Raw genomic sequence first — 12,012 nt, 5'->3', positions numbered from 1 at the left:
CACATACTCAGTAGGAGATAATGCCTGAAAAAAGTGTGCAAATAAAAATATTGTGCTTATGCAGATTATGGAAGTGATTTAGAAAGTTGTTTAAAATTGTATGCTCTATCTGAATCACAAACATTTAATTTTTACTTGACTGTTCCTTTAAAGGGATACTAAAGACAAAATGAAACTTTCATGATTTAGATAGAGCATGCAACTTTAAGCAACTTTTTAATTTACTCCTATTATCAATTTTTCTTCGTTCTCTTGATATCTTTATTTGAAATGTAAGCTTAAGAGCCAGCCCATTTTATTTTCAGAACCTGGGTTGCACTTGCTTATTGGTGGCTAAATGTAGTCACCAATCAGAAAGCACTAGCTAGGGTGCTAATCCAAACATGAACTGGCTCCTACATTTTCAAATAAAGATACCTAGAGAACAAAGACAATTTGATGATAGGAGTAAACTAGAGCATTGCTTAAAATTGCATGCTCTTTCTGAATCATGAAAGAAAAAATTTAGTTTATTATCCCTTTAAGTCTGTCATCTTCTACATGGCCCATTGAATACAGATTGCTACATTGTGTTGTCTACTTTAAAGTATTTATAATCTCCGCATATTAACCCTTTCACCCTTTAATCAAAATGTATTTTTTTATTTCCATTCAACATACTGTATATAAATGAATGGTTTTAGTATTTGATATTAGATGTTATAGTTTGATACATAGCGCATCATCAAAACAGGTAAAAACCAAGAGTATATATGTATATTTATTATGTTATAAAACATTTTAGTGAGAGTTTTTCAAAAACTTTTCTCATCGATTTCAAAACCTCTTTGTTTCTCAAACTATAAACTAGAGGATTCAGCAGAGGAATTACACCAGTATATAAGATAGAGAGGAATTCTTAAAATTCATGTTTACAAAGATGTCCCATGGAATAAAATAACCACAATGAGATGGGGGGAGCAACTGGAGAACGTCTTGAGTCTTCCTTCTGATGTTCAGATCTTTAGAATAGTTGATACAATGTACATATAGGAGGTCAAAATTAGTATAAAAGGAAACCAACCTAATATTACTGATATTAGATGTTACAGTTTGATACATAGCGCATCATCAAAACAGGTAAAAACCAAGAGCTAGATTTACCATGTAGCGGATGCTGCAATCTGCCCCCCAAATTTTCCGACTCACTGGAAATTTAAGTTAATATACAGTGGTCATAAGATTGCTGCTCCTTAATTCGTCCGCCTCCTCTGATTTGGCGGACTGCAATCATCCCAATCCAATATAATCGGTTTGATTGACACCCCCTGCTAGCGGCTGATTGGCCGCTAATGTGCAGGGGACGGCATTGCACAAGCATTTCACCAGAAATGCTTGTGCAATGTTAAATGCTGACAGCGTATGCTGTCGGCATTTAGCAATGTTGGGCGCACATGATTCGCTACAGCGAATCATGTCCACCAGCCATTTGATAATTCGGCCCCCAAGAGTTTAGCTGTATATTTATTATGCTATAATACATTTCTGTGAGAGTTTTTCAAAAAGTTTTTTCATCGATTTCAAAACCTCTTTGTTTCTCAAACTATAAACTAGTGGATTCAGCAGAGGAACCACACCAGTATATAAGATAGAGAGCACTTTGTCCATTTCATAGGAAGGCTTAAAATTCATGTTTACGCTTAAAGATGTCCCATAGAATAAAATAACCACAATGAGATGGGAGGAGCAGCTGGAGAACGTCTTGAGTCTTCCTTCAGATGTCCGGATCTTTAGAATAGTTGATACAATAAACATATAAGAGGTCAAAATTAGTATAAAAGGACACCAACCTAATATTACTCCAGACACAGTAACGTAAATTAGAACATTAGTTATGTCACTACAGGTGATTTTCAGCATAGTTTGTGGATTACAGAAGAAATGATTGACTTGTGTATTACAGAAGGATAAGTCATTAACCACCAAAGCGAATGCCACAGAAATTAAGGTACTGAGAAGCCAAGATATAGTGGCTAATAGAAGGCACATATGCTTGTTCATAATGATAGAATAACACAAAGGGATACAAATGGCTACATAGCGGTCATATGCCATGGAGGTCAGAAGGAAGTATTCTGTAGTTATACATAGTGCTAATAAAAATATTTGTAGTATACAGCTGGAGTAGGAGATCCTGGTGTCACCGGTAATAGTAATGGCCAACATCTTTGGCAGAATAGAAGAGACGTACACAATGTCTTGGAACGAGAGAATGGAGAGGAAGAAATACATAGGTGTGTGCAACTGGGGCATCATATATACAAGTATAACAATAATCATATTCCCAAGTACAGCCATCAGATATATCAGCAATACTCCAAAGAAAAGCACAATTTGATTGTTTGGAGAAAGTGCAAATGTCATTAAGTAAAATTCAACCAATACTGTGCTGTTTTTTAACTTTTCATCTTAAAGAAGAGAAAACATTTTTTGTTTTAATTATATTCTTTTAAATTTAATAATGTTTAGAGTTTATTATTATAAAATTATTTGCAAGGAACCTCTGGATTTGTTTTCAGGGACATTACCATATTTTTTTTGCATAAAAAAGATAAGCCATTTTTTTTATTATTATTCATATTGGAATGACCAGAAAGTGATTGTTTGTAGTATCTCATTCTTAGAGATCTATTGTTTACTGACTTTGAAGGTTACTGCTACATCTCTGATAATAATACAGTTATATACTCTAAAAGATTTTTTTTAGAATTAACAAAACATAACATTACAAAAAAATATTAACCCCTAAATCGCCATCTCCACACATCGTAAACTACCTAAATAAGCTATTAACCAATAAACCACACCCCACATTGCACAATAATAAACTAATAACTAAAACTCCCTAACCCAGAGCTTTCCAAACTTTTCATGTTGGCGACACACTTTTTAGACCTACATCATTTTGCGACACAGTAATTCAGTTGTACTAGCAAACAGGAGGTTAAACTAACTGTTTTAAGAGATACGGACACATACATAAATGATATGATAACGAAATGTATTTACAAGTAACAGTATGTATGTGCAAGAATTAAAAAAAAGTTTAATATCACCAATAGCTACTTACTATTTTAATGGATGTATGAGGTTGATGGGATGAACACAGTTTCGGAATATTTGGTGGAATATTAGATAAAGACACTCATATTTCATCATCAAGCATTTTAAGCTTCCACTTCCTATCCATATATCAAGAGCAGGAGCAGCAGTGCACTACTGGGAGCTAGCTGCAAAAAAAAAAAAAAACACTTTGACTTCTGACTTAAGCTCAGCATATAAGCTGCCGCCCTCAGAGCTCCTCGAGTCTGACTGACTACTGCCCGCGCCGTAAACGCACTGCTGTCCCACTCACTGACTACACATGCAGTCAGGAGCCAATATGCCGCCAAAGGGAATAGTTTCAGTTCCCACTGAGCAGCACCAATAGGTTAAGATGATCTGTGACCCACTAGGTATCAGTTATGTTTTAACCACGTGATATGCATAGCAGGCAGATGGAAAGTCGGAAGCCAAAAAAAAAATTAAATAAAAAACTTGTGCTGTAGCAGGGACACACCTACACACTGCTGCTGGCACAAAGTTTGTAGAACACTGCCCTAACCTAACACCCCCTAACTTAATCCCAAATAAAATACCTATTAATTAAATTAAAACGATCAAAACTAACTTAAAATAAATAAAAACTTACCTGTAAATTAAAATTTAAACCTTAGTTTACCCTAAAAATCTAACATTGCAAAAAATAAAAAGTTACCAGAAAAAAATAAAACAGTTAAAAAAATAAAAAAACCTAACTTTACAAAAAATTTAAAAAAAAACCTAACATTTATAAAAAAAAATAAAAAAATACCATTACAAAAAATTGGCATTTAGATGTTTTTTTAAGAATAGGGTTTTTTTTGTCTATGGGCAGCAAAAGAGTTGATTGCCCTTTTAAGGGCAATGCCCATCCTAATGTCCTTTTCAGGACAATGGATACTTTAGAGTTTTTTTTTTTTAGTTTGGGTTTTTTAATGTTGGGTGGTTAAGGGGGTGGGGATAATTGTACTTTTAATTAATGCAAAAGAGCTGTTATCTCTATGGCAATGCCCTACAAAGGCCATTTTAAGGGCTATTGGTAAATTATTTGTAAAATAGGGTTATTGTTTTGTTTTTTTAGCAGTTTTAGAATAGGATTAGTTTTTATTATTTTTGGTAATTTTGTTTGTTATTTTTTGGAAAGGTAGGAATTCTTATTTTTTGTGATGGTAGTTTAAAAAAAAAAAAAATTAAAGGTCATGTTTTTTTATTTTTTTATAAAGGTTAGGTATTTTTAATTTTTGAATTTTTTTTTCTGTTAATTATTTTTATTTTTACTCTATTAGTTTTTTTGTGTAAGCACTAAATTTTATTTTACAATTAAGTTTGTATTTATTTAAAGTTATTTTGGATAGTTTTAATTTAATTTATGGGTATTTTATTTGGGGTTAAGTTAGGGGGTGTTAGGTTAAGGGGTTTAGTTATTAGTTTATTACTGCACATTGTGGGGGATGATGTTTTAGGGGTTAATAGTTGATTTATGTAGTTTGCATTATGGGAATGGCTGTTAAGGAGTTAATAATTTTATTTAGCGTTTGTTATTTGTGGGGTGGTGGTTTAGGGGTTAATAATTTTATTTAGTGTTTGAGATTAAGAGGAAAGGCTGTTTAGGGGTTAATAATTTTATTTAGGGCTATCGATGTGAGGGCATGGCGGTTTAGAGGTTGATAGTGTGTTTTCTGTGTGCAAGTGTACATTTTAATGTATTTTTGTTGTGTTTTGTGATTTTTTTTAGTTTCAGAAAACACTTTACAAGAACTCTTAGATCGTGGTATGAACTATTGTGGTAGCACAACAGTGATTTCTCCCAACTTGTAATATCAGCGGAATGAAAAATTGCTTGAGTAATTGCCTTTTGCCTTAGCTCAAAGTTCATTGTGCATCACTTGCAATCTAGCCCAAAAAGGGTCTTATGCATTTTTGGCATTAATCCTACACCATGAACCTATTTATCTCTCATCTGTATTTAAAGATACATGATACAACTTGCAATTAGAACATTAACAATTATAAATGTATTGCTATATAAAATGTTAATATTAAATCCATTTATAGACATTTAAACCACACTTACATTAAATATGTATAACTATAACATTAATAAGCATTTTTTCTGAAGTCTACATAATCATTTCATGATAAGTATATTGATTTTCAAATACTAGTAAATTAAAACAGTATTATAAAGCAGAGTTTCCTTTTTTTCCCCCTGGGATCCCCTTTTTTATAATACGGTTCAAAACAAATTCCTTGTCAGACAGGTGTAACTTTTCTTTTTGTTTTAAAAATCAAAATACCACATAAGTGGTGGGATTATTAATAAATTCATCTAAAATAATAATAATAAAAAATATTAATATCAACTTAAAAAATTTTTTTGTGTGGAATTATACTTTATTAAACTATAATTTATTATGGGACAGATTACAAGTGGAGCAGTAATTAACTCTACCACTAAAGCATTACCTTAGCTAAAATTTAACATTTAGCATCTGTTCTCATTTTACAAGTTAAAAGTAAAAAGATAGCCCTCTATCAAAAGCCGATGTATGTTAAAAAATTACTTATGATATCTTGGCCGCGTTGACTTTTGAGCCCCATAGACTTCAATAGTGTGCGCTGTTCAGAAACAAAACCATACAAGTGCACTAACCCAAAGTGAGGTGTATATATATATATATATATATATATATATATATATATAAATCAGATATATACAGAAATATATCAAGAAGTATAAATATTACATTTTATTTCAATGTGAAGAGCATTGGAATATAAAGTATACAAATCATGAATAGGTTTAACCCTGTAGGTCTTACACAGTGTCAGATAAGTGCACTTGAAGAGTACATCATTTTAAGGTATGTAATGTAAATATTAAATATAAAAAGAATGTAAAAATATTAATACTAATTATTAAAAAAAATTAAAGGTTCTAAAAAATTTCAAGAAAAATATATGTATTGTAATGATTAAAAAAAATAAATTAGAACCTATCTAATAATTTTTTATTATTATTTTTTACATTATTTTTATATGTAATATTTAAATAACACACCTTAAGATGGCTATCTTCAAATGCGCTAACCCAACACCACGTTAGACCTACAGCACTAAACCTGAATCACAAAATATACTTTATGTTCTTCTGTTCTTCTTCATGACCTTTTTCTGCTGCAAAATAAGTTTATTTTTCCTTGCTTCTCAAAGCACTATCCTCATGAAAAAAATCAATAAAGATACTATTTTTATGGCAATTTAGATAATCACGCTAAGGCTTTTCAAATTATTTCTAAAGTAAATATCCACAGCTTTGGGAACCCAAACTTCAGCTTTTTATTTATAATCCTGTAAAATCTTGGTTTCAACACGCCCCTTTTGCTACAATTGACTTTTATGTGTGTATCATATTCATTATTTTGTAATCCACATTTGCCATATCGTCAGTGCAGGATAAACATAATTTAGACAGAGCACATACCTTTTGTGAGCCTCACGGCGCTGCTATTTTTATTAGCCTGTGGCTTGTACTAACATCATCACGCAGGTTTGAACGGTATTCAGTCCGCCTGCAGTTTACAGTACATTCATTAATCTTCTAGGAAAGAGGCAACATTAATCTCCTCATTTAATCCTTGTGGCTTCAAACTTCTGATTTGTTGTATATCAATTTACATTCTTTTCACAATAATATCTGATCTAGATTCCCCCTCTATTCTTCAAATGTATTTGTTCAAGACCTCTAAATCTGAGTGTCTAGCTACACTGCTGGTTTTGATACATTTATTTTTAATATCTCTTTTGTGCTCCTTAATAATTTCCCTCAATTCTCTGTAGGTTTTGCCTGTCTACTATCCCTTCTCTTCTACAGTTTATATGCCCCTTTACTCTGTGATATTTTTCCAAACGTATCAACAAAGCCCTTACCTACTATCATATTTTTGCATACAGAGCAATGTCAAAATTTAAAGTTTCCTTCTCTTCTTTGTTTTTGTTTATCCAACGAGTTATTGTTTATCCAACCAGTTACTCTCATTTGAGGCTATTAGCTGACTATGCACTAGTGTGTCTTTGAGGTTGGGGGTTCTTTTTGGAGTCAACAAGGGGGTTTCCCCAACAAACCTTGATATAGCAGGGTCTGCCAGTAATACATGCCAATGTTTCTTTAAGATGGCTCGATTGTCATGCCATCTATTATTATAGGTACTTATGAATCTTGTAAGACTATTTTCTGTTCCCATTGAATCATCTACCATCTTATACAATAATTCATCCCTATTTTTCTTTTTTGATTTATCAAAAGCTTTTTTCAAAGTTTGTTGGGAATAGCCCTTTTCTTTCAAGTGCAAGTTTAAGCTGTTAGCTTCCTTCTTGAACTGTTCATAATCAGTACAATTCCTTCTATGCTGAAGGTATTGTCCATACGGTATATTAGAAATTAGAAATTCCTTGGATGGTTACTATCAAATGATAATAAGGCATTGCTAGCCATTTCTTTCCTGTGTGTGGCTGTTTTTAGTTCATTATTTATATTCATAATTCGCAAATCTAAAGAGATCTGTGGGTATATGTGAATTTTAGGTTCCAATCATTCTTGTTTATTTCCTTAATAAACTCAATAAGATTTGATGCAGTGTCCTCGCATAAGAGGAACACGTTGTCTATAAATCTTACCCACAGTGCTATTGAGGTTTTAAATTTACAGTTTAGAATACAGCCTTTTTCCCACTTGCCTAGATACAGACAAGCATATGTAAGGGCACAGCAAGTCCCCATCACGGTACCTAGGATTTTTTCATAACACTTATTCTTAAATAAGAAATAATTATGATTAAGAATAAAGGACAAGAGGTTTGTGACAAAATTTGTATGGTTTTCATATTGTGGGCCTCTTTGGTCCAAGTAGAATTTACATGTCTTTATTCCTTTTTGATGGGGGATGCTAGAACAGAGTGATTCAACATAAATTGCCACCAGGAGTGTATTGGGAATTGTTGATATTCCGTCCAGTTTTTTAGGGACATTAATCGTGTCCTTAAGGTATGACGGTAGATTAAGCAAATTTGGACGGAGGCAGAAGTCAACATACTGCAATATTTTCTCAGTTAAGGAACCCATCCCGGAGACAATCGGCCTTCCTGGGTTCCTTAACTTGTGTAATGTGTGTGTGTGTGTATATATGAGTATTTATCTATTTATCTATCTATGTATCATCTATCTATCTATCTATCTATCCATAAATACACATGTATACACACATATATATATATATATATATATATATATATATATACAGTGGGGCAAAAAAGTATTTAGTCAGCCACCAATTGTGCAAGTTCTCCCACTTAAGAAGATGAGAGAGGCCTGTAATTTTCATCATAGGTATACCTCAACTATGAGAGACAAAATGTGGAAACAAATCCAGACAATCGCATTGTCTGAATTGGAAAGAATTTATTTGCAAATTATTGTGGAAAATAAGTATTTGGTCAATATCAAAAGTTCATCTCAATACTTTGTTATATATCCTTTGTTGGCAATGACAGAGGTCAAACATTTTCTGTAAGTCTTCACAAGGTTGTCACACATTGTTGCTGGTATGTTGGCCCATTCCTGCATGCAGATATCCTCTAGAGCAGTGATGTTTTGGGGCTGTAGCTGGGCAACACGGACTTTCAACTCCCTCCAAAGGTTTTCTATGGGGTTGAGATCTGGAGACTGGCTAGGTCACTCCAGGACCTTGAAATGCTTCTTACGAAGCCACTTCTTCGTTGCCCGGGTGGTGTGTTTGGGATCATTGTCATGCTGAAAGACCCAGCCATGTTTCATCTTCAATGCCCTTGCTGATGGAAGGAAGTTTGCACTCAAAATCTCACGATACATGGTCCAATTCATTCTTTCATGTACACGGATCAGTCATCCTGTTCCCTTTGCAGAGAAACAGCCCCAAAGCATGATGTTGCCACCCCCATGCTTCACAGTTGGTATGGTGTTCTTTGGTTGCAACTCAGCATTCTCTCTCCTCCAAACACGACGAGTTATATTTCTATCAAACAGTTCTACTTTGGTTTCATCTGACCATATGACATTCTTCCAATCCACTTCTGGATCATTCAAATGCTCTCTAGCATACTTCAGACGGGCCCGTACATGTACTGGCTTAAGCAGGGGGACGTCTGGCACTGCAGGATCTGAGTCCCTGGCGGCATAGTGTGTTACTGATGGTAGCCTTTGTTATGTTTGTCCCAGCTCTCTGCAGCTCATTCACTAGGTCCCCCCGTGTGGTTCTGGGATGTTTGCTCACGTTCTTGTGATCATTTTGACCCCATGGGGTGAGATCTTGCGTGGAGCCCCAGATCAAGGGAGATTATCAGTGGTCTTGTATGTTTTCCATTATCTAATTATTGCTCCCACCGTTGATTTCTTCACACCAAGCTGCTTGCCTATTGCTGATTCAGTCTTCGCAGCCTGGTGCAGGTCTACAATTTTGTTTCTGGTGTCCTTCAACAGCTCTTTGGTTTTCACCATAGTGGAGTTTGGAGTGTGACTGTTTGGGGTTGTGGACAGGTGTCTTTTATACTGAAAACAAGTTCAAACAGGTGCCATTAATACAGGTAATTAATGGAGGACAGAGGAGTCTCTTAAAGAAGAAGATACAGGTCTGTGAGAGCCAGACATCTTGCTTGTTTGTAGGTGACCAAATACTTACTTTCCACCATAATATGCAAATAAATTCTTTCCAAATCAATGTGATTGTCTGGATTTGTTTCCACATTTTGTCTCTCATAGTTGAGGTATACCTATGATGAAAATTACAGGCCTCTCTCATCTTCTTAAGTGGGAGAACTTGCACAATTGGTGGCTGACTAAATACTTTTTTCCCCACTATATATATATATATATATATATATATATATATATATATACCCATTTCCAGTGCAGCTTAGATTACATAAAGAACAGGTGGCAAACTGAAAAAAAATGTTAAAACAATAATTTACTACCCTTAACATTTGCTTTTTAAACCCGCAAACCCGATAAACATAAATCGTGATTGCGCTTGAGCGAACGCATTCACTTTCATATTGTAATACGAGAGCTTTTTCTGGTGTGCGTTAAAAGCAGAGAAAAGACGATTTCGCTCACATGCTACATTTAGTGCGCCACTTGTAATATAGGCCAATATAAGTAATTGTACAAAATATTTGCCTAACAAACTTAAAAACATAAAAAAACAACTAAGAAAAAACTAAAAGGTTACGATGATCAACATTTACATTTACTTTGCACACTGGTATCCAAACAGGGCGTCTTACTTTTCTATGGGTTCCTGTTACAAGCACATTGGCACATTTATAAGGAAGAAAGTATTGTTTGGGAATTACAGCAGTGTTTTGTAGTGGCCCATGAAAATCTTTAAGGGACCCCTAAATTAAGAAGCACGGTTATAAAGAATAACATTACATTCAACTCTTTCCCCCAAATGAAAATGTTTTTTTGTAACTTCATTTTCTAAGCTATATTTTTTCTATCTTTCAATACCACTATCATTTCTCTTTTTTATTTCTATCATATTTATCAGACCTTTTCTATTTATTGTTAGTTTTGTTATCATTTTAGTTCGGCTATTCCAGTTTTATTTCACTTTTTCCTGCTAGTTCAGTTTAGTGAGTGTCAGAATGTAGGGATGGTACTAAAAGATTTCTCGGGAGGGATACCAAAAATATGTATGAAAAGTGTATTTTCTCAGTCTTCACTTAAAGGGACATTGTGCAAATAGGAAGGGATTTGCTGAGTGAAATATTGCATTACAAATAAAGAATGGATTGGATGAACAATAAAAAATACATGTAATTAGATGGAGGTTTTTACTTTAGAAACTTCCTCTGTAGCGTGTTTGCGAGGCAATGCAGGGACACCCTTAGAGAAGGGCAGAGCTAATACCTAGATGAACAGGCCCCCCAGCCAATCCGGTGTGTGATATACAAAATGCTGTGTGAAGTCTCTAAATATACAGAAGGCACACGCAAAACACATTGAGACCGATTTAACAAGCAGCAGATGCTGCTGTCTCCGCCCGAAGTTCTGGCTCGTCATAAGACCGCTACTCTTAAACTTGTCCACCACCTTTTAGGTGACAGACTGCAATCATCCTGATATGATACGATCATGATGATTGACATCCCCTGCTTGCAGCCGATTGGCCACAAATGTGCAGGGGGCGGCATTGCACCAGCAATTCACAAGAAATGCTTGTGCAATGTTAAATGCCGACAGCATATGCTGTCTGCATTTAGCGATGTCATGTCTACCTGGCATATGATAAATCTACCCCATTGTATGTTTATCTTGTAATTGTGTTATTAACCATCCACCTGCCATAAAACACATGTGATTAGGGTCACACACTGAGAATATGGTGGAATAAAAGGACAGGCAGACTATGATGCAGTAGTATGAACGTATGGACCTTCTCCTGCTCTGTTTTCAAACGTTGACTTTGCGATGTAATCGTCTTGCTGTACTCTGAGATGGGACTGTCTGCTACATAAATCATTTCAGTTCAGCAGCTTCCAACTACTATTTCCAACACAAACAAAACAAGGGTCAATTAATAAGTACTGAAGCTCTCTTGAAGACAACTACGTCTGCATGGGCGAGTACGGACCTGAGTACATAGTAGGAAAGGGACGCTCTGTTTGTGCTGCAGTATTTAGCAGGATGTAACCCATTCATTGCTAGAGATGTCACTGACAGGACATTGGTATATTATGTACATATGTGGGTTAAAAGTGTTATAACCTTAACGGCAGGTAAATATGACAACCTATGGCATATTTGATATCAAACCGAGTCTCCCAATAAAACTAAAAGGTTCTAGACATGTAA

Source organism: Bombina bombina, chromosome 7 (genome assembly GCF_027579735.1).
Source record: "Bombina bombina isolate aBomBom1 chromosome 7, aBomBom1.pri, whole genome shotgun sequence".
Classification (NCBI taxonomy): Eukaryota; Metazoa; Chordata; class Amphibia; order Anura; family Bombinatoridae; genus Bombina; species Bombina bombina.
This window is presented reverse-complemented; position numbering follows the sequence as displayed.